The sequence below is a fragment of the Nothobranchius furzeri genome, chromosome 2 (genome assembly GCF_043380555.1).
Source record: "Nothobranchius furzeri strain GRZ-AD chromosome 2, NfurGRZ-RIMD1, whole genome shotgun sequence".
NCBI classification, from domain to species: domain Eukaryota; kingdom Metazoa; phylum Chordata; class Actinopteri; order Cyprinodontiformes; family Nothobranchiidae; genus Nothobranchius; species Nothobranchius furzeri.
The window spans coordinates 10,548,173-10,573,270 of record NC_091742.1 but is presented as its reverse complement, the minus strand read 5'-3'; the positions used below and the strand labels follow the sequence as shown (position 1 = coordinate 10,573,270).

The window sequence follows — 25,098 nt, the reverse complement described above, 5'->3', positions numbered from 1 at the left end:
TGTTGCAAAGAGAAACAATTAAACTTGATTAACCCCAGAGCCACCCAGAGAACCAGAGCGCATGCGGGAAGATTCCTCTCACTGAAGCGAGTGTTTTCCAAACCCTGTCTCTCAGAGAGACTTGTCACTTAGAAAATGTTCCCTGATTATGAAACTTTGGCTGAATAGTGCTTGTTCCTGTCTCCAATGTGGCGACACATCCAGGAGCCATCTGAGGAGAATCCCAGAATGTCACTTTGTCTTCAGCTCATAAAGTGCCTATATGATTACGCACAAGCGTGACGCGTCAACCCGGTCTCACAGTAAGACTGGGTTGGAACTGTTCAGGTTTACACAGACAATCTTTACATTTAGAATTGGTATACAGATGTAAAATTAATGCAGTAAAATATAAATCATTTTATTTAAATATCCATTCATTATTTTACAAGCACACAGAGCCGCATCAAATGGATGGAAGAGCCGCATGCGGCTCCAGAGCCGCGGATTGCCGACCCCTGTGCTAGCCTACTTTATTGTCCCCAGCAATTTTTAAACCCCACTCAAGTGTATGGTTATTGTCCCCAGCAATTCTGAAAACAAACTGACGCCCTTGGTTCACGTTAAGGAGATGGTTCTCCGTAAGGCATGGCAGCAGAAGATCAAAATAAATGAGCGACTGATTTACTTTGACAATGATTACGCAACAGAAATTATGGAACATCGCAAGGCATTCGGCCCAATTAAAGCAGCGCTTAAAGAGAAGGGTGTCCGGTTGCAGACACCATATACGAAGATGCGACTGTACAGGGAAACAGGCTTAAGAATCTACAGATCAGCTGAGGAAGCAGCTCAGGATTTGAACAAGCGTGGGATGAAGGTGACCGTACCAACCAGGACGAATACCACCGCGGCAGCGGAGCAGCTGATTACAACGCTGTCATGGAAACAACAATGGAAAGTGCTGATTACCTGAAATTGGAGTTTACAGAGACAAATTATTGGGCTATTTTTAATATTTCCGAACTTTCAACCAAATATTAATCATATTTTTAACGACTGGGTTTTTGCTTTTCTTTATTAGGTTAGAATTTTTATCAGAGTAAAGATATTGTGGCAATGGCAAACTTAAAACTTCTGACTCCATTTCCCTCCACTGTGGGGAATCTCCTGTTTCAAAATAAAATTTAATTGACGTTAATTGAGTTGCCCAGTAATACCAGATTATATTAGGACATTTTAAACCACCTTTACTATATGGCATGTGTAATAAAGACAATCGATTCTTAGCTTTAGCATTTTTCCGTATAAATTCAATAAACAGCTTTTTAACTTTCCCAAAAAACTCAGCTGGTGGAGGTAAAGGCACATTTAGAAAAACATAGTATTTTGGGGAGTATATTCATTTTTATAACACTAATTCTGCCAATCAAAGACAGAGGTAAAGGCATCCATCTGTCTATTAATCCTGTTATGTCATTCATTAGGAGTTCGTAATTAGATCTGACAATCGAATTCAACTTACGCCTAATTTCTATCCCTAAATATGGTGAAATGAGAAATAGAAGAAATGGACTATTTTTATAGAGACAAACTAAGGACACTTGATTAATTGATAAAGTATGAATGGATTGTAGAATGTTTGGCAATCTGCCTTAGCAATATTATTTTTTTATCTGCATTAGTTTTACTTATTATTGTTTATCATTATTGCGTATGTATCTACTTATTTATTAGTTTAAGTTTTCTGTATTGTTATAGTCTGTATGTGTGTGTAAAATAAAGAAAAGAAAAACTGAGAAATATTAATTAACGACTTGAAACTTGTATGAAACAGAGTTTGTTGTTCCAGTTAGAGATGTTTAAACTTTATAGAATAAAGTTCATAAAGCGGCGAACATCAGTTGAGACTGGAACAAATAACCACAGAGCTAAGAATGGTTGTACAGCCACACAAATGAGATTTCCACAGTAAAGTGTTGAAAGCAGAATCAGTTCGTGCTGCAGTGGATCGAGAAATGGCTCTAATCCCATCCTGTTAATCCTTAACCACATCCCACTTTCACAACTTAAAAAACATCTTCCACCGACTGGACCTCAGTTTTAAATATTGGAGTGTCACCATCAAGTAGCTAAAAATCACTTGTTGTTCTCTGAAGATGAATCGCTCTGAGCTGTTTTTCGACACTATCAAGAACTCTGAGAAGAAGGAGGGTCTTGATCTTTTAGTGAAGAAAGTTCTCGGTTTCTCTGAGCTTCAATCCATGGAGTCGGTCTCCCCGCGGCCATGTGTGTAGCCCCAGGCAGTGGTAGGAGGACGGGGCATGAAAAGCATCAAACGGCAACCCAGTGGAATTAATCAATGGTAAAGAGAGAGGGAGAGGCGGTGTCAGAGGAGAGAAGAAGGGAGGGATGGAGAGATCAGAGGGAGAGAAGTGAGGGGTGTCAGAGAGCAGATGAGAGGGAAAGAGGAAGTCTGTCTGGTGTTGGGTGAGCATCATTCAGGTTGTGAGGGAATATTATCCAATCACATCCAGATCCGAGAGCTGGGGAAGGAAATCCGCATCAGCTGTTTGGAAATGTGTTCGTCTATAATTCTGTTTGTCTGGAGTTTTAAACGTTTGGATATTTTTATCCAGTTCAAACCACCCGTCTTTCCTGTCCTTTCACTAGTCCTCTAATGAGTGTCCCTCATCTTTTGGGATGTAGATGGACGTCTGAGTCATCACCTGAAGAGATGACGGTTTGGTTTCACCAACATTTAGAGAATTTACCTTGATGCACAGAGCTGCAGCTTCTGTTATAAGTGTGAACCAGTCGTCTGACAGCGCTGTTGGGTTTGAAATAAACCAAAATATTACATTATGCACATTTAAATAAATCCTTTGGTGTTTAAAACACTTTATAAAACATTAATAAGATGTTTAAACGCATTAAATAAATACAAATTAATAATAGTGACCTTTTGCTGCAACATGGTGAGCCTGTTCAATTGTATAAGCAGCATCTTGTAGCAGTTTTATAAGAAATCGTGTTCATGAGGATGTTTTAAACTAGTTCCTAGAGTATTTTATAAAAAGGTTAATACATTAAAGTTGTTCCCGCTGCTTTTCAGCAACGATAATTACAAAAAAGCATTAAGTGTGACTTCATGTGGTTTATTTTCCTGATTTATAACAAAGCATCAAGAATAGGAGATTAAAAATTGTGCATTTTCATTTGTCTTTAAAACCGCCGTCATCACTGTCATGTCATCTTTTATTAGAAAACGTAAAAATGTGCATCTATTTTACTTTTAAAGCACTAAATGCAGCTAGATGAGCTCCAACACACACCTGCGTGTCCTGTAGCCGTCAGAACGTGACATTTACATGAGGCTCTCCTCTGTTTTGGCCACAGCTTTTGAAAGATAAAGGGCAGAATTTCCAAACCTAGGTCCTCGTGGGACAGTTCTGCGTGTTTCAGACATGTCTTTGCTCCAACACACCTGATTCTACTGCATTAGGAATTTCAGCGGGTTCTGCAGAAGTCTGGTAAAGACTGATCAGTTTAAAGCAGGTGTGAGGAAGATAATGTAACTGGTTTCTCCAACTAAATGGTTCACCAGTCTCAAAATAATCCTCAGGCATCATTGGGGACATTTTAGTCCATTTGGGCAGATTTTCCCTTTTCGTTTGGACACCATTTTAGCAGTGTTTGTGCAAATGGTATAAAAGTTTTGTCGCAAAACCTCTTTTGACAAATTTAGAAATTCTATTTGGAATTTTGAAAAAAGACCAAGGGAACACTATGAAAAAAGGCCCCACTACCTTCTTGTGACTCATGAGGACAAAAACATCCACTCGTAAATGTGGCTATAAAAAATGTTTACATTCAGATTTTGCTTATTTCTATAGATCTGATAAACAACTTCAGCCCTGCTTGAACCTAAAACGTTCAAATTCCAGTTTGATTCCTTAATGTCATTGCAGCAATTTATAAAAAACACAAAAAAATTTGTTATTTTCCGAAAAAAAAAAAAAACACTTTTTCTGACTGGGGCATTTATTACAAATCACTCTTGGTTTTGTTAAGAAATATCTAAACAAATATACATTTTTGCATCAATAGTTTTTGCATAGCCCTCTGATATGGGCTGTTAGGTCCCTGTATGACCGTGTCAGAGCTTGGTACGCATTGCTGGCAGTAAGTCGGGCTCGTTCCCGGTGAGAGTTGGACTCCGCCAAGGCTGTCCTTTGTCACCGATTCTGTTCATAACCCTCATGGACAGGATTTCTAGGTGCAGCGAGGGGATCTGTTTTGGAGGCCTAAGGATTGACTCTCTGCTTTTTGCAGATGGTGTGGTCCTGTTGGCTTCATCAGAACGTGATCTCCAGCTCTCATTGGAGCAGTTCGCAGCCGTGTGAAGCAGGTGGGATGAGAATCAGCTCCTCTAAATCTGAAACCACAGTCTTGATTCGGAAAAGGGTAGAATTCCATCTCCGGGTCAGGGATGAGGTCCTGCCCCAAGTGGAGGAGTTTAAGTATCTCGGGGTCTTGTTCATGAGTGAGGAAAAGTTGGAGCATGAGATCGACAGGCGGATTGGTGGTACATCTGCAGTGATGCGGGCGTTGTACCGATCTGTCGTGGTGAAGAGAGCTGAGCCAGAAGGCAAAGCTTTCGATCTACCGGTGGATCTACATTCCTACCCTCACGGTCAGAAAATGTTGCATAATATTTATTTAGTCCTGTCAAGCGGTGCTGTAGGAGAGTGTACAGTAGCAGCGTGAGAAACTTATTTCTATCCATTTCTAAACTATTCATTTACAGGTCCCATCAGTTAATGTAAAGAGTGTCCCAGCCACAGCGATCGGTGTTGCACTGCATCCCCCAACCCCCCAACCCCCTAACCCGATCTCACAGCAATCAAGGGCAAGCTGTGTGTTTAGCGTGCCGCACGTGCACAATATGCCGTTTTTAGCAGCTCAGAAGCCTGCAGGTACGGTGTGTGTCACTCACTCCGGTTAATTTGCGACAGACACATCACTACATCATTCCCTTTCCTAATGTCGGGAAGGACGGTCCGGAGTGCAGGCAGTGTTTTGCTTAAACTGCAGGAAATGTCAACAAGTTTTCCAGAAAGTAACTAAGGGTTACCAGAGATGTTTCTAAATTGTTCGCTAGGTACTTTTAGAATTTAAAATGTCAAGAAGTGGGTCTGAAAAGATGTTAGAAATAGCGACTAATTTGCTAAGTTGGCAACACTGTGGGAGGAGCGCTTGATTTGCAACTTGGAGCAGCGCAAGAGGGGGGAGAAAATAATCGGCTCGTTTTTTGTAATCGTTCAAAACTCAGATCAAAATTGGGATTAAAATTCGATTAACTAAGCAGCCCTACCTGCAACCCGACCCTGGATAAGCGGCTGAAAATCGATGAATGGATAGTTTTTGCATAGCAACAGATTTAAAATTTACCGTCTTCTTATGATTATAGAGGACAAAAACGTCCCACTGACGTCCACACAAAACAGATTTTCATCCTGTAGCATCTGCAAAAACAATCATCATTGTGTGATATTAGGGTTTCATTTTGGAGAAATGTAGTCAAATTTGTTTGTTTTTTTTTCACTGTTCACCACCAAAATCAGTCATTTATCCATTGGTAGCCCAGGCGAGAAACTCTACACATTTCTTTAGATCTTCTGCTGTTTGCATTAAAGTCATCTCTGAAAAGTAAATAAAACACAGTTTCACTCTGAACTTCAAAGTGTAGAAAACAAAACAATTAGTGTGTTTATGCACCTGGCTGGAGACAAATTGATTTTTTGGAAAAACATTTTTTTTCTTTCCATAAATTCCAGGAATGATATAGAGTAATAAAACAGGATTTTGAAGGGTTAAAATCCTGAAAATTATGTTTTTCATAGGTTTAAGCAGGGCTGAAGTTGTTTAACAGATCTATAAAAAAGAAAAAAAAAAGGTCACAAGAGGGCAGTCAATGAAAGCAACACCTGACGGTTAAGAATGATCAGAGGAAGACTAGGACCACAAACGTCTGAAGCATCGTTTTATTTAAGTGCAGGAAACTGTTGTGTTGGACTATTGCTTTCGTTTCCACCTGAGTTCTCTAATGTTGCTGCGAGATGAGCTTTTGTCCCAACTGTATAGCCAAGGAAGTCCACCTGATGTCGGATTAGGTGGGGCTCATTAGCCACCAGGGAGGAGGAACATCTGGTCTGCTCAAGTACCATCACTCTATTACAACAATACCGCTGTAGTAACAGGATTCAGACACGTCTTCTACAAAATCACCCCCAAGTACAGAAAATAATCCCCAGATTATGACCCAGTTCAAGATGGCCATCACAGCTACCATTAGCAAACTAAAAAGAAGTGCTAATTTGGTTCATTTGATACATATTTGAACAAATTTCATCATATTTTTTAAGACTGTGCATCATTTCTGAAAAATAGAAGATCAACCTGCTGGTAAACGTTTAATCTGCTGTAATCCAGCAGCATCACACTCTGGTTTGTTTCAGCAACTGAGCAACACAGAAACAGGCAGCGGAGAGGATCAGTGGTGCCTACCTGCTCCTGATCCAGGACCAGTTCTCCTCTGGAGTGAGACAACGGGACAGTCGCTTCAGCAGTTCCTCCTCCTCAGACTGCACACCAAAACCTTAGGACTGAAAAACACAGAATAACACAGAGATTAAAACACCAATGGAAAATCATCTGTATCTTTCATATCATGTTCTAGCTTCAGAATTAAGTTTTTTCCATTTCTAAGGCATCTAGTCTGATTTTCTCAGGTTGGATCGGGATGTAACAGCACCTAATCTCTATTTGCATGCACTGACGTGGCTGCTCTTACAGGGTTTTATTGTTCTAAAGTTGCAGAGGACTAATGTTTATTTAAACTGCAGAAAGGATGAAGGAGGATTGCAGTGCCAGGCTGGGAACTACACTCAGGGGGACAGTTTTGGGGGAAGTACAGGAGCTCCAAGGGACATAAAAGCCACAGAAGCTTCTGATTTACTTCTGCGGTACATTTTTTAAAGGTGCAGACCCGAGACAAAACCAGCACAGATGAACAGATGAACCCACCGTGGGCTGCAAGGAAAACTCTACGGTTACATTCTGTGGTTCAGCTTTGATCGACGTCCAGCAGGTGAAATAACTCTTAACAGAAAAATGAACATTTAAAACTTTAAGAAGCCCGTGTGGAGCACTTAGTTTACAGGTGTGAGGAGTAAAGCATCACTGTCCTTTCATTCTCGCTCTCTTCTGGGTTTTATTAAGCGATATTTCATTTTGTACCCCTGAAAGATTCTACTTCCTGTCATACTCTGCCGCTGCATGGTGCTCGGTTTGTTCACACTAACAGAGTGTAAATGTATTGCTCCAATGATGAGATACACAAACAAATCCTACAGGGACTTACAGGAAGCAAAATACAACTTCAAATATTCTAAAAACAGTCACTTTTCAGATCCTGGAGGAGGCAAATGAGGTATGTTTGCTAATAAAGCCGGTGTTGGAAACAGAGCTGGGTGTCATGTCTGTCCCAGGTGATCCAGTTTAAGGGCTTTTCTTTAGAAGCAAAAACCATTTTTATTTATTTTAGGCCCTTCTGTGCTCATTAAGTTTGTTTTTCTAGCCATGATTTGTATTTAAATACTCAGATAAAAAACTGTTTTATTAGCTGTTTAATATTAAGATAAGGAATGGGATCTTCAATTATATTGCTTTGTCCAAGATGTTAGTGAGCAAGTAAATTTTATTTATATAGCACTCATCACAAAGTGCTTCACATAGATAAAAATAAAACAAAGTTATAAAATCATAATGAAATAGATTAACATAAAAACATAATAAAAATATAAAACTAATGAAAGATGATTACAAATTAGTGCCGCGCTCTCGGTCTGCCAGACGACGCCTCTTTCAGATGCTTTTTTCTAACAGGAAGTGTAGATGAAATAAGTCTCCACCCATGCCTTGACTCCTACTTTAACGTCTCGCTCTAGCAGACACGTCAGGAGTGCGCCCATCGAGCATACGTCACTAAAAGCAGACAGCTAGCCAAAACAACACAGCTGAAAAGAGTTAAAAGTGCTGCTATTAAGACCTCTTTTAGACTCTGAACCCAACTCCAAAAAGGAGTGGTCCACTGTTGCTAAATCTACTCTCATATTGTACTCCTGTCACTAGCTCTTCGTGTCAATCCCTGGGTGTATAATCATTGGTCAGTTTCAGACAGGTGTTGTAGGTTTTCAACAGTGTTGGAAGACTTTTGGAGGCTGGCTTTGGTCGTGAGGCTGCTCAATAGGCAGTCACACTGGACAGCTACAGACTTGCAAATCACCCTGATGTTCACCGTTTTTGTCACAATTCTGTTCCCGACAAGAGATTTGTCTAGGACGGCCGGAAAACACACCGTGTGGTCCGGGCTTAAGGAGATTTCTCAGAACATATTTAATGGACACCATTTTTTATTTTCTGTGGTTACACTGAAACCGAACACCAAAGACTAAACTCTGTTGATGCTTTTGTTGTTCTCAGTAAAACCTTGCAGCTAACGGACGCACAGCAGATGTAACATTTGTTCATTTCCTCTTATATAATTTGATTTTCTAGCACTTTTTGGGGGGGTGTAGCTGAAATAGCGTAAAATAACAGCACTCAGGTTTGGACCCTCAGGGGTTCGATATATTAAAAAAACTGTTCAACACGATTTAAAATCAGTGTTTCTGCCTCTGTAGGAATTAAAACAAATGCCTCCGTAGTGCTTTAAAAAGCAGGAGGCTGCTTCTGGGAGCAGCTTGTGTTCTTCACATCGACACTTTTAATAAAACAGGTCTGTCAGCTAAGTTTGCTTTGATTTGTTTCCGTGCTGCAGCTCAGCATTCCCCTCACTCACATCTGACAGGAACATCATGAGCTTTGGCAGGAAAGAAACACCTACAATGTTGAAACTTCAGACTTTTATCTGCAAAACACTCAGAACTTCACACAGAATAAACATCTGCAGGGTCAGATTCGATTGTTTGCTGCTCTGGAACATCTGTCTGTTCTATAATTAAAACAACTACATAGAGAAGTAATGCTGTAACTTCTGTGGGAGTGATTTAGTAGCAAAACATCTGGAAGGATAAAGAGAATTCCTCAACAAAAGCATCAACCTTGAGTTCGTGCTGATTAAAATGCCCCCTCCTCCCCCGGAAACCTTGGCTCATTACAGCCATTATTTGCTTCGGCAATTATTAATGTAGAAATGAATCACACCTCAGGACAAATGATGATATGAAGAGAACATTCTCCCGGGTTTCATCGCAGCAGCGTATCATGTTGAGCTGCAGTTGAAACTCAGATGTGCCGGTAATGAAATGAAAGATAAAACGTCCAATATCCTCGTCAGCAGAGCTCTGAGCCGCAGAGCACAAGCTTCTGCCTCGGGATTACACAGCAAGAGAAAAAGGAGGTAAATTAATCCCAAATCAAACAGAACAAACAACAAAAATCAGTAACTGTTCATCACGCTGGTCAGACACTTCCTAAAGCGAATTATAACACGCTCAGCACTCGTCAGAAAAACAAAGCTATAAAAAGGTTTTGGTTTGGAAAGTTTTTAAGATGGCCTTTTAAAAAAAACTTTTTTAGGGAAGGAGAGATGGAGGGATAGGAGGAAGGGGAGGAGAGAAAAGGGATAGGGTGGAAGGGGAGATTGGAAAGTAGGAGAGAGGGAAGGCAGGATAAGGCAGAAAGGATGGAGGGATAGGAGGAAGGGGAGATGGAAAGATAAAGAAAAGGGAAGGAAAGGTGGAAGGATATGGTATGAGGGATGTGAGGAGGGAATGAGAGAAGGAAGGACAGGGTGGAAAGGAAGGAGAGATGGAAGGCAAGATAGGGCAGAAGAGAAGGAGAGGTGGAAGGATAGTGATGAAGGGAAGGAGAAATAGAGGGATAGGTGGAAGGGAAGGAGAGAAGGAGGGATAGGGTGGAAGGGGAAATGGAAAAGAAGGAGAGATAGAAGAATAAGGGGAAGGGAAGGAGAGATGGAAGGACAAGGTGGAAGGGAAGGAGAGAAGGAAGGATAGGGTGGATGGGAAGCAGAGATGGAAGGACAGGGTGGAAGGGTAGGAGAGGTGGAAGAATAGGGAGGAAGAGAACAAGTGAAGGATGGACGGGAAGGAGAGATGGAAGGCATAGGGCAGAAGAGAAAGAGAGATGGAAGGATAGTGATGAAGGGAAGAAGAAATAGAGGGATAGGTGGAAGGGGAGATGGAATAGGAGAGATTGAAGGATAAGGGGAAGGGGAGAAGAGATGGAAGTATGGAGTGAAGGGAAGGAGAGATGAAAGGACAAGGTGGAAGGAAAGGAGAGAAGGAAGAATAGGGTGGAAGGGAACAAGAGCAGGAAGGATACGGTAGACGGGAGGAAGAGCTGGAAGGATTAGTTGGAAGGGAAGGAGAGAAGGGAGGACAGGAGGAAGAGAATGTCATACGGAAAGATGGATGGTAGAAAGCCCCTAGATGATGATCGGTTGCAGCAGCAGATCTAGGGAACGGTGAAAATAAATAAAACTAATTAGAGATTCGACATCCTGACCTGAACCTAAATAATCTGTAGCAAAGATTTCCATAACAAATATAAACAAAACAACCCAAAAAATTCAAACTAACAAAATACTGAAACGAGTAAAAGTTCCACAATAACCAGAGAAAATTCATGTTAATTCTTCAGGATTGAATTAAAGAGCACTTCCATGATTGTCTTAGTTGTTTTTTCCACTTACGTTTAATTCCTGAAGGATATGAAGATTAATCTATATTGTCATGTAAAAAAAAACAACAACACAACTACAAGCATGCATGCTAGTTTTTAATCATTCCTGTGGGTGTCATTCATCATTCAAGGCAGCCTGCTGGCACTGTGCATGCAGAACATTTCTCTGCAGGACACAAAGCTCGCTTCCACTGGTTGCTGGGGGTGATCCTGGGTTTTTTGTGCTGCTTTTGACCTTTCACTAACTTTCAAACCAATGGCAGCTTCAATGCCCCAAAGACAACCACCACCAGAGTTTGCATCGATCGAGGAAACAAGGATGACGGTCATCTTACAGAGAGAAGCTTAATTGGTGGAAAAAAGAGGTGAGAGAGCCTGTTGTGTATGCAGGACACCTAAAATGTTCGACTCCTGTTCAGCGTTTTACATTCTGATGTGTGAACTAACCCAACCACATCAGTGATTATTTACTTGTGTGCATCTCAGGAATTTATCCAGGTAATGTGTGACTCTGCAACATCTTAAAGCTAATTAATGATATCCAGAGAAAGCGCAAACCACAGCTTGAGACCTAGTTTTTAGCTGTGCATGCTGGGTAATACCACCTCCTGCATCTTTGATCCATACAGAAAACGAGCGTGGCGCTCTAAACCGGGCTGGATGAATGAACGCAGAACTAAAGTCAGTGCATTATGGTGAATGTCATCTCACCTTTCTGCTCCAGACTGAAAATCCTCAACATGTGACTGATTCAGGAAATTAAAAATTGATCATGTGATGGCAGGTGATTAATAATGGAATCAGTCTTTGGATCACATCCGATTTTCTCAGGTGATAGAATCACTTTTCCAATGAAAACAAGTCTGGACCAGACAAGGTCAGTCTTGTTTTTGTTAAACCAGTTCAACCTTTAAGGATTTATTATTTATGCAAATAAAGAACAAATAGAACCACATTTTTAAATAGTCTTTTAAATGTCTAAAGGAATTTAAACAACTTGCCACAAAAAATGTGCATTTAAATCTTTGTTATTTAGTAATCGATTGTTTACCTCTGACCTGTCACACTAACAGGTTATTACCAACACAAGATAACCAGGGTAAACCAGAAAAGCGAGACACTAGTTTCTTCCGTTACTTGTCCAAATGAGGACTCGCCTGCTGCGCATGAACTCCACATTACATATATAGAATTTTTGCAGCATCTAAAATTATTTATAAGTTGTTTGAACAAAAAAGTAACAATAAAAAAAAAAAAAATATATATATATAATTAATTAATTACTTCTAAATTTGACATAAATTGATAAACATTTAGGTTAATAAATGATTGACCTCAATATTTATGTGCACAATCAATGTTCAACATATGCAGAAGGTTGTTTTATTGTATTAAACTCCAATATTATTTTCTATATTATTTCATTTATCTTGCATTTACTTTTTTGCTCTCATCCTGATACACTTGAACCTCCTGAATGCTGAGCTTTTATTTTGGTGAGTATTTAAGTTTTTTTATTCGCTACTTAGAATTATAGCAGAACCTCATGAATACAAAACTAAACATTACTTCTGACCAATTAGGTGTTCAAATCTCTAAAAATGAAAGACATTTAAATGTTTAAAAAGTTTAAAACTAAATATTTAAAGTAGCTACATATTAAAAACAGGTCTCCCTGAATAACGACAAGAGTTTAACAGAATAAAACATGAATCAGTGAAGCCGATGCACACATACTGCATGAGGATTTCAGGAGGTAATTTATTAGAAAATCCACAATACTGCTCAAAAGTTTAGCATCGCTGGAAATGTTCTGTTTTCTAAATAAAAACTTTCTTAAACAGTTGAATTCTTCTCAATTTTTTTATTAAAATGATAATAAGTTAAAGACTTCATAAAGCTAAATTAATATTATAAAACCCGATTCTGCAATTGTGTTGCAAGGTCTTACAAAAAAGGAGGACTTTTCAGTCCACTGCTACAGAATAATGTGTCAGCAACATTCAAAGAATAATCCTTCAGCCAGAAACCGGACCGTAATGATCTGAACCCTGTTATGGGAGCAGATAAGAATGGAGGAAGACTCCATTAAACCAGACTAGAGGGAAATCTCACAAGATTACCCTGAAACTTAACGGCTGAAATGCCACCAGACAGAATTACTACAAAAGATGTTCCTCTTTTACATTTTATAAGTATTTTTGATGAAAAGCAAAAACTGTATCACTTTATATAAAGGTCAACATCCCTCATATTTTAATACATTTGCAGTGGTCGTTAGTAAGAATTAGTGCCTTGTAAGTCATTCTCTGGGGGGAAAAAAGCTCCGGTGCACCTGTTTGAGGACACAGAGGCCAGAGGAGAACGTAGCTTCAGACGGCAGGATTTGTCTTATTTCCTGGTATTTGGACATCTTACCTCGGATTGGATAACATGCAACTCCACCACTGACTCGCAAGGTTGATGTTTTATCTCCACAAATAACGCACGCCTGGAAGAGTTCTGCTGTGTGGTGGAGTTGCTAATGCTAACAGTTAGCTTATACTAGCTAAGGTGTTCTCTGCTGTTTCCTGGACGCTAAACCAGCAACAGCCTTCCCTGTCGTGAGTCAAGTTGGGTGAGTCCATGAATGTTAAGTGACAGTGTGACATAGAACTGTCAGGATTTTCTAATCCTTGAGTTTCACCGTCTATTTTCTATCAGAACCTAATGTAGGAAATAAGAGTAGAAGACTATTTTCACATTCAGCCTGCATGAAAAACTGAGTGACAGATCATTTTTAAAAATAAGTAAGTGAATTGGCTCCATAACATCTTTATTTCTAACTATTTCTGTATGCCTAACTTATTTGCTGCATCCACTTGACCCCAAACTTTACTTTTGAGCGGTGGATTAACAGGGATGGTAATCTCAGGGACAAGAAGAGAAACATTTGGAACAACTCTGCTCTAAATATGTAAGCTTTATGAAAAATCTGCTCACTGTAGCTTCCTGATAGTAAGATATTTATGTAAATGTAACAGTTTGTGCAGAAAAATGTTGCTACTCTAAAAAGAAAAAACCCACATGCAGCTCATTACGACTCCTAGTTACATTTGACTATTGGACTCAACGCCCTGCAGGTGGTGTGAGACACGCTAGAACAATGACCTTCATTACCTAATTAGCTCTGATGATTTACAGTCGCTACTTTACATATTTGGACACTTAATAATTAAAACTCCAGCTATTGATCACCCCATAAGTCTGGCCTTTATGTGCTTCCAGCTAACTAAGCATTCCTCACAGCGCCATTGTGTTTAACAGATTTTATTCACAGTTTATGTTTGGTATGTTAGCTGCAGCTGTGATGGGTTGTCTCAGAGGTGCTATAAGAAAGCTGGGATGTGATGAAATGAAATGTATGAATGCTGCCATTTTACAAAGTTTATCTGATAAAATTTGCTGAAGAATCTGTGTGTTCTGGAGAAGTCCTCCACATCCCGTTACTAAGATTTTTACACCAGAGCTCTCCAAACACAATCCCACTAAGAATTTCAGCTGACTGAAGTATGAATTCAGCAGAAAAATATATTTGCAAATGGGAGTCACAGATTGCCACGGAAACCTTCCCCTCCACTCGAGGCTTTATGTACGGTTAAAACGGATTATCTGTGACTACTGCAAAAAAAATATGCAACCGCTTCCAGGGATGGAAACCAAAGTGTGTCTTCACACACCCACACATGTTTAAATTAAACACCTTTCATCTATTATGACTCTAATCCACATATTTAAGTCAGGATTGTTTCATTCATAATAAAAAAGGACAAAGCGCTAAATGAGAGAGCCGGCGCCTGTTTGGATGAACATCCTGCGTTACTCAGATTACGCAAATTGTTTTCCTGTTATGATCCGTATTTAATAAGTCTTTCACAGAAACATGCAGATGACATGTAAACATGTTCCTGCTAGAGATTTGAGTTGCTTGCGTAAACAAACAGCAGCAGTTGTCTCTGGTGCGATCAGGTAAGCTTCCAACAGAATAACATTGAAAAGGTGAAAAATGGTGTAATGTCCAGAAAGGGTCAGTTTTCACCTACATATTGATCTACACAATGTCCGGTCACCTACAGACATAATTTCACTATCTGAGTGGCGTTTCTATTCTGTCTTCTAAAGCCCAGAAGATTCTGCAGTCCTTGTTGACATTTCAGGGGCACAAGATGTCAGCCTATGTTCCCAAACAAAGCTTTCTTTTGGTAAGACTGCAGGATTGCACACTTTCATGAAAGGATGAACTTTCATAATTAAATCATATAATGAAATGAACAATACGAGTTAACTAATCATATAATGAAATGGACAATATGGTTAAATTAAATGTTTCGATTAATCTGTGCTTAGATTAATAAGGATGAAATGAAATATATGACCCATATATTTGATCAGCGTACTGACTGGACAAGCACACACTCACCATACCTCCTTGACGCAAGTTAAAGTAATTGCACGCACATAGATATTTTCTTATCCACAAATCAGAGCATCTTTTGTACCTGGAAAAGGCGTGTGTGAGGTTTGTTTGTTATGTAACGTGATGAAGGAGCCATTTCTCCCCTCTAACAGCTGTTCTGTTTGACACAGTGTCAGTATGCATGAAACAGCCTCAAGGTCATGCATTCACTTCTAATGTTTCCATTCCAGCAGTGAAGACAGAAGAACGAAGAATGAACTCTTTTGTTTTAATTAATCAAAAAACTCTATTTTAATAAAGCTAATCAAAAAAACTGTTAGTCAATAATAACCATGTGACCGATCTGTGAAATCACAATGTTATGATTAATGTTTAATAAGGAAATGACGTATTGTAGCCACTAGTCACCTGATACACAAAATAAATAATCATGACACATTCGGGTCGCAAATCCAATCAGAACCTTCACATCTGAAGCGTGGCAGAGTCTCTGTGGTGTTTATTTAATCTGTAAGCTGTGATTCGTCCAAAATAATAAACATCAAGATTAATAAGTCAGAACAACGCCATTTTGAGTTCAGTATTCATCCAGCTCTCAAGATCCTCTGAAGTTCATCATTGCTAAGTGGAGTACGGACCGGCCATCTGTACTTTTTACTTTTAAGCTGAGAACTGCCAAGCTGGGAAATCCTGTCGTTGTTATCAACAAAACAACGGTTCCTTCAGAATAAAAGCTGAACTCACTGACCCCAAGGGGGGTCCCTTTTGACGCTGTGAAACACCTGCCGCTTTTTACCTGGAGACTATCCAAAGACTAGCTTGTCATGCTGAGGACGCTGTTTCATCAGCTCCAGTACCAGTGGAAGGTCGTGAACCTGGCAGCCTGATCTAAGACGGAAGTCCCACTGACGGGTAATGTAGAACGGCACAGATAGCGTCTCATGTGTTTTCTGACCAAGGTTCAAACGTTGATCAGTTAGGAGCAAAACATCATCTCCCACTCAGAGTCGCTTCTCCCGAACGGAGGTTCTGAACTGACATCGCACCAACACACACTCCATCTCACATTCCATTCCATCAACATCCATCACTAGAGAGTTAGTCCTGTTAAACTGTTAAATCATTTAGATAATAAATTTTGCTTAAATGTTGGATGTCTCTCTCTCTTCTCTTGTCTCTCAGTTCATGCAAAGTGTATTTAAATTTCCCTGTAATAAAAAGAACCACTCTTCTGATTTTAAAAGCCCAGTGTCCAGAGATGGGGTCCATGCCAGATATGGATCAGTAATATCTCTGGTCATTAATTAAAATGTAATTCTTTATCTCCATTACAGTTAACACCTCTTAACCTCTTTTGTCCTGATTGGCCATGTAATCATAAAATGGGAATATTAAAACAGAATCACTTACTGAGTGATTCAGTTACTTTTTGAGCAGAACTCCGGACTGGCCACCGGGGGAAAACTCTCTAACCACCGCATCTCTTGACAAGTTGTCAAAACTTGTTGCATGCTACAGCTGACACAGCCAAGACTCCTTCAGAGTCCATCCTTCCATAGACGCAAACAACTACCTGTTGTGATCCGGGAGACGACTCTGGACCGACCTGGTCGTACTGCGTTTTTTTCTACGAACTTCGGTACCTTGCGGTCACCCGACTCCCACAACATCTCGGATCCAAGAGAGTCTCCTCAGGGGTCTGTAGACCACAGCAAGATTGTGTCTAATGCCGTTTTGATAAATCAACTCTTTAGCTTATAACAACCACAAATTATTTTCACACCCAGAACTCAGTTTCTTCTAGATACAACGTTCTGATAGATACACACCATTCAAGCATCATACATCACATTCCATCCACTTATATTCATCCATCACATTCGTCTTATTTATAAATTGTCTTGTTTTTATTTTAGAAAAAAAATGTCTTACTTTTTATAAACCTGACTTTGTCTGAATTAATACGAAGTGTGTTTGATCACTGAAAAAGCAAAAAATTCAAGAATCTTCTGATTAAACATTTAAAGACCAATAAGGTTGATATCCTATATTTAGAATATCACATCTTATTGGTCATAAGTAAAGGTAACATATTAAGCTTAAAAGCAACAATATTTACCCCCTCATTACAATGGTTATTAATGTGGTGTCACAATCATTTAATGACATATCACGTTATAGTATAAAAGTTATTAAGCAGTGGTAAAGTAAAAAACTTTTCTACTTATCAGATCAGTTGAAATCAGCTGATTTTGTTTAGTCAAAACTGACCAAACATACGATCATGTGACTTCTGGGAAATTCTAAACCTCTTAGAAGTGTTCGTCTTCACCTATCACCTAGGGTTTTATTTATCTGGAGCTATTTTAGCATCCATATGATACAAAAACTTACTCTTTCAGCTCCTTACCTCCAAATACCTGGACACGTACTCCTGCATTTTATCTGAAGTCTGAAGACGAGGAAGAAAGAGATAAGATAATTTTGATATTCAAGCCGAGTCGTTGACTTTTGAGATGATTCACACTCTCTAGACGTTTCAGCCTTGAGAAAAATTGGCTCCACACGGAAGACCTTATCAGAAAGGACATGCAGACGTACACCTGCCAATCACCCTGGAGACACCCGTGTGCTCCTCTGTAGGAGAAAACTAAGACCAACTGATTTATTAAATGTAAACTTCGAAGAATTGTACAAAATTACTGTAAAACGTAAACAAAGACCTCAGCAGACTAAACAAAATCCATTTTTCAAACACAGCATAAGTTTCATTTTAAGCAAACTACCATATTTTATTTTAGAGGTCTTTTGGCCAAAACAACATCTGACTGATAAGCAGTGGCTGATCTGATTATAATGAATATTAATCCTTCTGTTATGTGAAATCCAGAGATTTGGAAACATTTTACAGAAGAACGTTCATCTGCTACCTACTCTGTTGTCTCAGATTGTGAAAAGGGTAGTTTACATAATAATTGTATATATTTCTTTCCAAATTGGGTTGAAAATGGACTTTTCAGTTAACTTGACACATTCCTTCGCACTAAAACTGGTCTAAAATGAGATTCTTGTTATTCTTGTTGGGGTGAGGTTGGTACAGGAGTTAAGTGCTCGCCCCGTAATCGCTCAGTTTGTCGCTGACATTGTGTCCTTGGGCAAGACACAGCACCATTGCCTGCTGGTGGTGGTGGTCGGAGGGGCCGGTGGCCCCAGTGCTCGGCAGCCTCGCCTCCGTCAGTGCACCCCAGGGCGGCTGTGGCTACATCGTAGCTCATCCTCACCAGTGTGTGAATGACTGATTGTGTTGTAAATCACCTTGGGGGGGGTTTCTGGACTCTAGGGTGCTATATCAAATACAGGCCATTTTTACCAATACTTATAAGGAATACTTTGTAGAAATAGTACAGAAGCACCAAACATTTCACTGGTATTCATCATAACTAAGTTAACAGGTGATAAAATGATCTAAAATGCAAAAGCTAGCGACATCTGGTGTTTAGAGGTGGTAGTGCAACAACAGAACACATTTTACAGCCATCTGGGTGTTGGCTCACTGCTGACATGAGAAGTGACCCGCCAGCACCATGTCCAGTGACAAATCGTAAAGGGTAAGGACTAATTTCTACTAATGTAATTATAGTTAGAACACCTTCTGGGCTCAGAATTGGCTGCTTGACTTAACGAGTCTGCCATTCTTCACAGTCCCAGCCTCGCCTTGCCGGGCTGGCTTTTTACCACAACAGGGCCCCTATTGGCTGGTAGATGTAAACATAAACCCAATGTTGTGCCCGTCAAAATAAATGTTTGATTTAAAAAAAATACAGCCCGTGGAAATATCACGTTTTAAAAAAATAGCTTTTTATTTAAGTGTTCCATATTCCATCTATAACACAACTTTTGCCTGTAGGTTTTTTAGATTCAGCTAAAACCTGCCTCAGCAGGCCAGAGCTGTACAAGATTCAAAAATCAGTCCAGGTCCTCCAAGCCAGAACCAGTGCATCTTGTTTAGTTTAAATCCTCTATATGTAAATGTCAGATTTAGAAAACTGCAGCAGATTACAAGTTGTGAACGCTTATAAACTGTTCGACATTTGAATAAAAAAGTACCAACCATAATCAAACTAAACAGAGTCAGATCTCCCATCAGCAGTAGACTAACTGCCTTTGGGCTGGTGTAATTTCAACAGAAATGATGAAAGCACCAGAAATAAGAGGATTTAGGTGTCTTCACTGACATCATGATGAAGTGAATGTTGTAAACAAGTCTGTAAGAAGCCAAAGGTACATAAATCATTTCCTAAACTTTACATTTTCTTCTTCTTTTGATGGAGCAGATCATTGAGAAGTCTTCCTCCCGCCCGTCACTTCACATCTTCCTCTCAGAGAGGAGGAGAATAATGTGATTGATCAGACTCTTCATCATGCACCATTCATCTCAGCATCACCATGGTTACCAGGGAGGTGGAGACAAAGTGCAGAAAGTGGGTGCACGTGTGTGTGTGTGTGTGTGTGTGTGTGTCTTCGTGCTCGTGGTACAATAGAGAACAGCTCTATTTTCTAATTGAATAGTGAGTCAATTCTGAAACTCAGCGAGTTGAAGCGTGAAGCAATTAAGACAGCGATGGTGAGTGGTCCGGATGGTGTGTGTAACCTGTGTGTGTTCTCCTACACCCAACCAGCAACACACCCTCCATCAATCTTCTAATTGCTCTCTCTGTCTCTCTCTCTCTCTCTCTCTCTCTCTCTCTCTCTCTCTCTCTCTCTCTCTCTCTCTCTCTCTCTCTCTCTCTCTCTCTCTCTCTCTCTCTCTCTCTCTCTCTCACACACACACACACACACACACACAAACATGATTGCATTTGGACTCCTGGTGTGTGTCGGTGAGATATTCCCTTTGCAGTAAATAACTGAGAGTAAAGTCGTAACGTAAAATCCCAGCAGTGTGTGTTAGATTGCAGCCTCTGGTTCCCCGCTACCCTCTGAGATTAGCTACGCTAAAACACACACACACACACACACACACACACACACACACACACACACACACACACACACACACACACGAGAAAGCATGGAAACTAAACACAAACCAAACCAAAAAAAAGCAGGCTGAGGTTGATGAGACTCTGATTAGCTCAAGAACACCCGAGAAACCATGGATTGAAGACTTTCAGAGAAAGTCATAATCTGTTTCCTTCTGTGGAAAATAAACCACGAGACAAAAATCATTTCTAACAGCAGCTGTGAAATCTGCCTGGAGAAGTAAAATTGCCAAAAACGAGGAAATTTTTCAATAGTGGGAAAAATATTTTGCAAAGATTCTCCGAGAACACAGATACTTCTATTAGCTTTCCCAAAAATTGTTTTTGTTTCAGTCGACCTCATAAATAATAAAACATCTCAACTAGCTGTAGGCGGATTATCGTTACAGGATAAAACCCTTACGCCTTTTTTTATATTTCCATCTTTAATTCAATCGGATTAAGATCTGCATTCACTAGCACCACTTTGGGTTTGAAAAGAGTTAAGCCAGAACTTTGGCAAACAAAATTTGCAAAGGAGTTTCATAAATGTCAAAAAATGTTTGCAAGAGTTTTCAAAGTCCTCAAGGAAGTCACAGAGCCTCATGATTGGCCTCTATCATACATGTTTTAGTAGGGCTGCTCGATTATGGCAAAAGAAAAAAAAAATCACGATTATTTTGACTGAAATTGAGGTCTCGATTATTTAAGACGATTTTTCAATTAATGTTGATTTTATTTGTTTTTATTCAGTCATAAAATTGCTCAGGGAACAATCAGGAAAAACAAGAAACAAGATGATCACTAAAATAACTCCTGATTCCCAGTATAAAAAGACCAATATATTTATAGCTCATAATTTATGACCCAAGGGCTATAGACCTTGGTTTAACTCATTTAAGTCTAACCAGTAGAGACCCAAATACTTCAAATACTGACAGCAATAATTTTACAGTGGCATTTATAACAAATGAATACAAATAAATGGATTATCACAAAATTTTGCATAATATGTATTTAATCATGTCAATGTGCTGTAGGAGAGTGCACTAGCACCGTGTCCTCAGTCTCATAGAGATTAGTTATTATTTTTCCAGTGTGAGGAACTTATTTCTACCTTATTTATAAACTATTTATTTACAGGTCCATCAGTTAATGTAATAATTGTCCCAACCACAGCTTCTCTGTGGTTTAGTCATTTCACCCATTGAATCAGGTGTTTTGGAGCAGGAAAACAACAAAAACATGCTGAATTGTGGTGCTTGAGGACCAGGGTTGGACACCCCGGTTAGTCTTCGGCCCATGTTTAAAATTTTACCCTAGATTACAGCCGGGCCATGAATCTAAATGTACCATTATTGAAATTTCTGACTCTTATTGGCATCATTATTCCCATGTCAATACATTTGATAATAAAATAAAATGAAAAGATGTGTATAGGTCGGTGACATTCATGTCCCTTTAAGAAGCTGTACCACCTTGAGTCGTGTAAAAATGTAATTCAATGTAATACACGTGACATTCCCATTTAGTGGATAATTTGTTTCTGCGCATATCATCCATTTATGGTAATTGAGGTGAATTCCTCAACATATTGTCACGAGCGTGTGGCGAGGTGAGCTGAGGTGAGGCAAGGATCCACACGCGGGGAGGAAAACAGGCAGGCAGGTGAGGACTTCTAACATCGATTTATTGGAAACACACGCTGGAACACTGAAACAATGACACGACAGGGAACACAGAACAGAAGGGGTTTAAATACAAGAGGAGCGGGAGCTATGGTGATTGGGAAACAAGAGGCAGGTGGGAGCAATTAACGGAGAACAGACAAAACCAAAGAGTAGACAGGACAGGGCGTGACAGTACCCCCCCCCTCAAAGGGCGGATCCCAGACGCCCACAGGAACAAGGAGCAGGGCGGGAGGAGGGGGACCCGGAGGGAGGGCCCAGAGGAACCGAGGGACCACAGGAGAGGCGGCAGGGATCAGCAGAGTCAGGAGGCCTGCGCCTGCTGCAGATGAGGAGGCGACGGGCCCTTGGAGGTCGGCGCCTGGGGCAGATGAGGAGACGAGGACGAACCCTAGGGGGCCTGCGTCTGGGGCAGATGAGGAGGCGAGGACAGGCCCTTGGAGGCCTGTGCCAGGGGCAGATGAGGAGATGGGGACAGACCCTTGGGGGCCTGCGCCTGGGGCAGAAGAGGAGGCGACGGGCCCTGGGAGGGCGGCGCCTGCGGTAGAGGAGCCCTGCAGGCTGGGCCGGGGACACAGGCAGGACCGGCGACAAAGTCCCTGCAGGCTGGACCGGAGCGACCTTCAGAGTCACCATCAAAACCGGACACGGAGGAGACGTCAGACCAGACGCGACGTCATCGGACGAGCCGACTTCAGGAGTGGAGGCGGCGACGTCATCGGACGAGCCGACTTCAGGAGTGGAGGCGGCGACGTCATCGGACGAGCCGACTTCAGGAGTGGAGGCGGCGACGTCATCGGACGAGCCGACTTCAGGAGTGGAGGCGGCGACGTCATCGGACGAGCCGACTTCAGGAGTGGAGACGGCGACGTCATCGGACGAGCCGACTTCAGGAGTGGAGGCGGCGACGTCATCAGACGAGCCAACTTCAGGAGTGGAGGCGGCGACGTCATCAGACGAGCCAACTTCAGGAGTGGAGGCGGCGACGTCATCAGACGAGCCAACTTCAGGAGTGGAGGCGGCGACGTCATCAGACGAGCCAACTTCAGGAGTGGAGGCGGCGACCCTTGGATTGGAGGCGTCGACCCTTGGAATGGAGGCGTCGACCCTTGGAATGGAGGCGTCGACCCTTGGAATGGAGGCGTCGACCCTTGGAATGGAGGCGTCGACCCTTGGAATGGAGGCGTCGACCCTTGGAATGGGGGCGTCGACCCTTGGAATGGAGGCGGTGTTGACTTTCATCCGCTTCTGGTCCTCTGGCTTCTGGACCGCCGGTCCCCGAACCGCTGACCTCTGGGCTGGTAACGTCTGCTTCTGGGCCTGCACCAGACCCATCTGCTTCTGGGCTGGTACCGTCTGCTTCTGGGCCCGCATTGTCTGCTTCTGGGCCGGAACCGGAACCGTCTGCTTCTGGGCCTGCACCGTCTGCTTCTGGACCCCCCCTGGAACAGGCCTTGAGTGAACGAGCAGTGCTAGTGCTGAAGACAGGGAGCGCAGAGCGTCGAGTCGGAGCTGATTAGAATGGGCGCTCTGTTGAAGCCGGACCAGCTCAGCCCGTTGACTGGCCAGTTCAGTTGGCTGGATTGTGGGTGTGGCTCCACCTCCCACAGATGACAGAGGAGCCGAGTGGACCGGAGGCGGGACAGCTGGTTCAGCCGGAGCCGCGAATAGTTCGTCTAGCTGGAGCTCAGCGAGCAGGTGGTCCAGCTGGAGCTCAGCGAGCAGATCGTCCAGCTGGAGCCCGCGGAGTTCAGCGAGCAGATCATCTAGCTGGAGGACTTGGAGTTCGATGGTCTGACGAACCTGGGCTGTTTCAACCTGTAGACTGGCGTGCTCCGCCCACAGGGCTGCGAGCGCAGCTCCTCCTCCTGCAGACGCCGATTCGGCCGGAGACGGGACAGCTGGTCTGACCGGGGGCGTGTCCGAACTGGCTCGCCGAGCACGGCCAGCGGTGGGCTCGCAGCTCCGTCCTGAAGCGCAGGGCTGCGGTGGATTCCGGCGTCTCTCCCCATGCCGTGGACCAACCCCGGGGGAGCAGAAAGCCAGCCTCGTGCCCTCGAAGCTGGAGCGATCCCGGAGCATCTCTCCCTCCAACGTCCCGTCCGGTTCCGGAAGGGCGGCGAGGAACGCCGAGGCAGAAGGTCGGGGACGCCGTCTGCGGCGAGGCGGAGCTGGAGCTGGGGAAGGAGAAGCCGGTCGATAGTCGGCGGAGAAGAACTGGAATAAATACTTCCATGGGAGGATCTCCCCGCTGGACCCTTCCGGGGGTCGTGTCATTCTGTCACGAGCGTGTGGCGAGGTGAGCTGAGGTGAGGCAAGGATCCACACGCGGGGAGGAAAACAGGCAGGCAGGTGAGGACTTCTAACATCGATTTATTGGAAACACACGCTGGAACACTGAAACAATGACACGACAGGGAACACAGAACAGAAGGGGTTTAAATACAAGAGGAGCGGGAGCTATGGTGATTGGGAAACAAGAGGCAGGTGGGAGCAATTAACGGAGAACAGACAAAACCAAAGAGTAGACAGGACAGGGCGTGACACATATCGTGATACTGATTATAGGCCATGTCGCCCAGCTCTACCCTAGATCAAACTTTTATAGCAATCCAAGAAGAAAAACCTCTAAATAACATGAGATAAATAATGTAAGGCCTCTGCAAAACATAAGAAACTTTATGAATTCACCTGCTACCGGGTACGTTTAAAAGCTAGGTCGTTCTGCTGCTTGCATACATACACATTGTATCCTAAAAGGTACTGGGTAGGACCCCTGCTGATTAAAAACTATTTGGTTTTGGTAAAAGCCATTAAGTTTCCAGGGGAAGACTGTTTTAACCACTACGGGAGCAAGGGTATGGAGCACAGGGGCAAAAATGACAACAACAAAAACAAGATAGACTGATTTTTCTGTCTCAAAAAATATACAAGGCAAGCCTCCTGCATAAAAAGCCATTAATTATGAAGATATCCGGAGGCTGTGGCATACCCACACAGGAACTCTAAACAGCAAACGCTTGGACTCAGGGCAGCAGGCAGTAAGTGGGATTTCTCACGCTTTTTTGTAACATCGGTTTATTTCGCTTGAATGCGACGTGGAGCACAGAGGCCCAAAGGCCGACTGTCAGATGGGTGTGAAGCCTCTTGGAGGGAAAAGAACAGAAGGAGAAGAGGCAATGAG

The 25,098-nt window shown here is 42.0% G+C and overlaps 1 long non-coding RNA gene across 1 annotated transcript in view; it reads right to left on the bottom strand.

Moving 5' to 3' along the window:
• Window positions 1-25,098, bottom strand: part of LOC139066324 (uncharacterized) — a 108,447-nt gene that overhangs the window by 22,398 nt on the left and 60,951 nt on the right. The window contains exon 3 of the long non-coding RNA XR_011519239.1: window positions 6,550-6,647. This is a non-coding gene — a long non-coding RNA (uncharacterized lncRNA). The remainder of the gene's footprint in view (window positions 1-6,549; window positions 6,648-25,098) is intronic.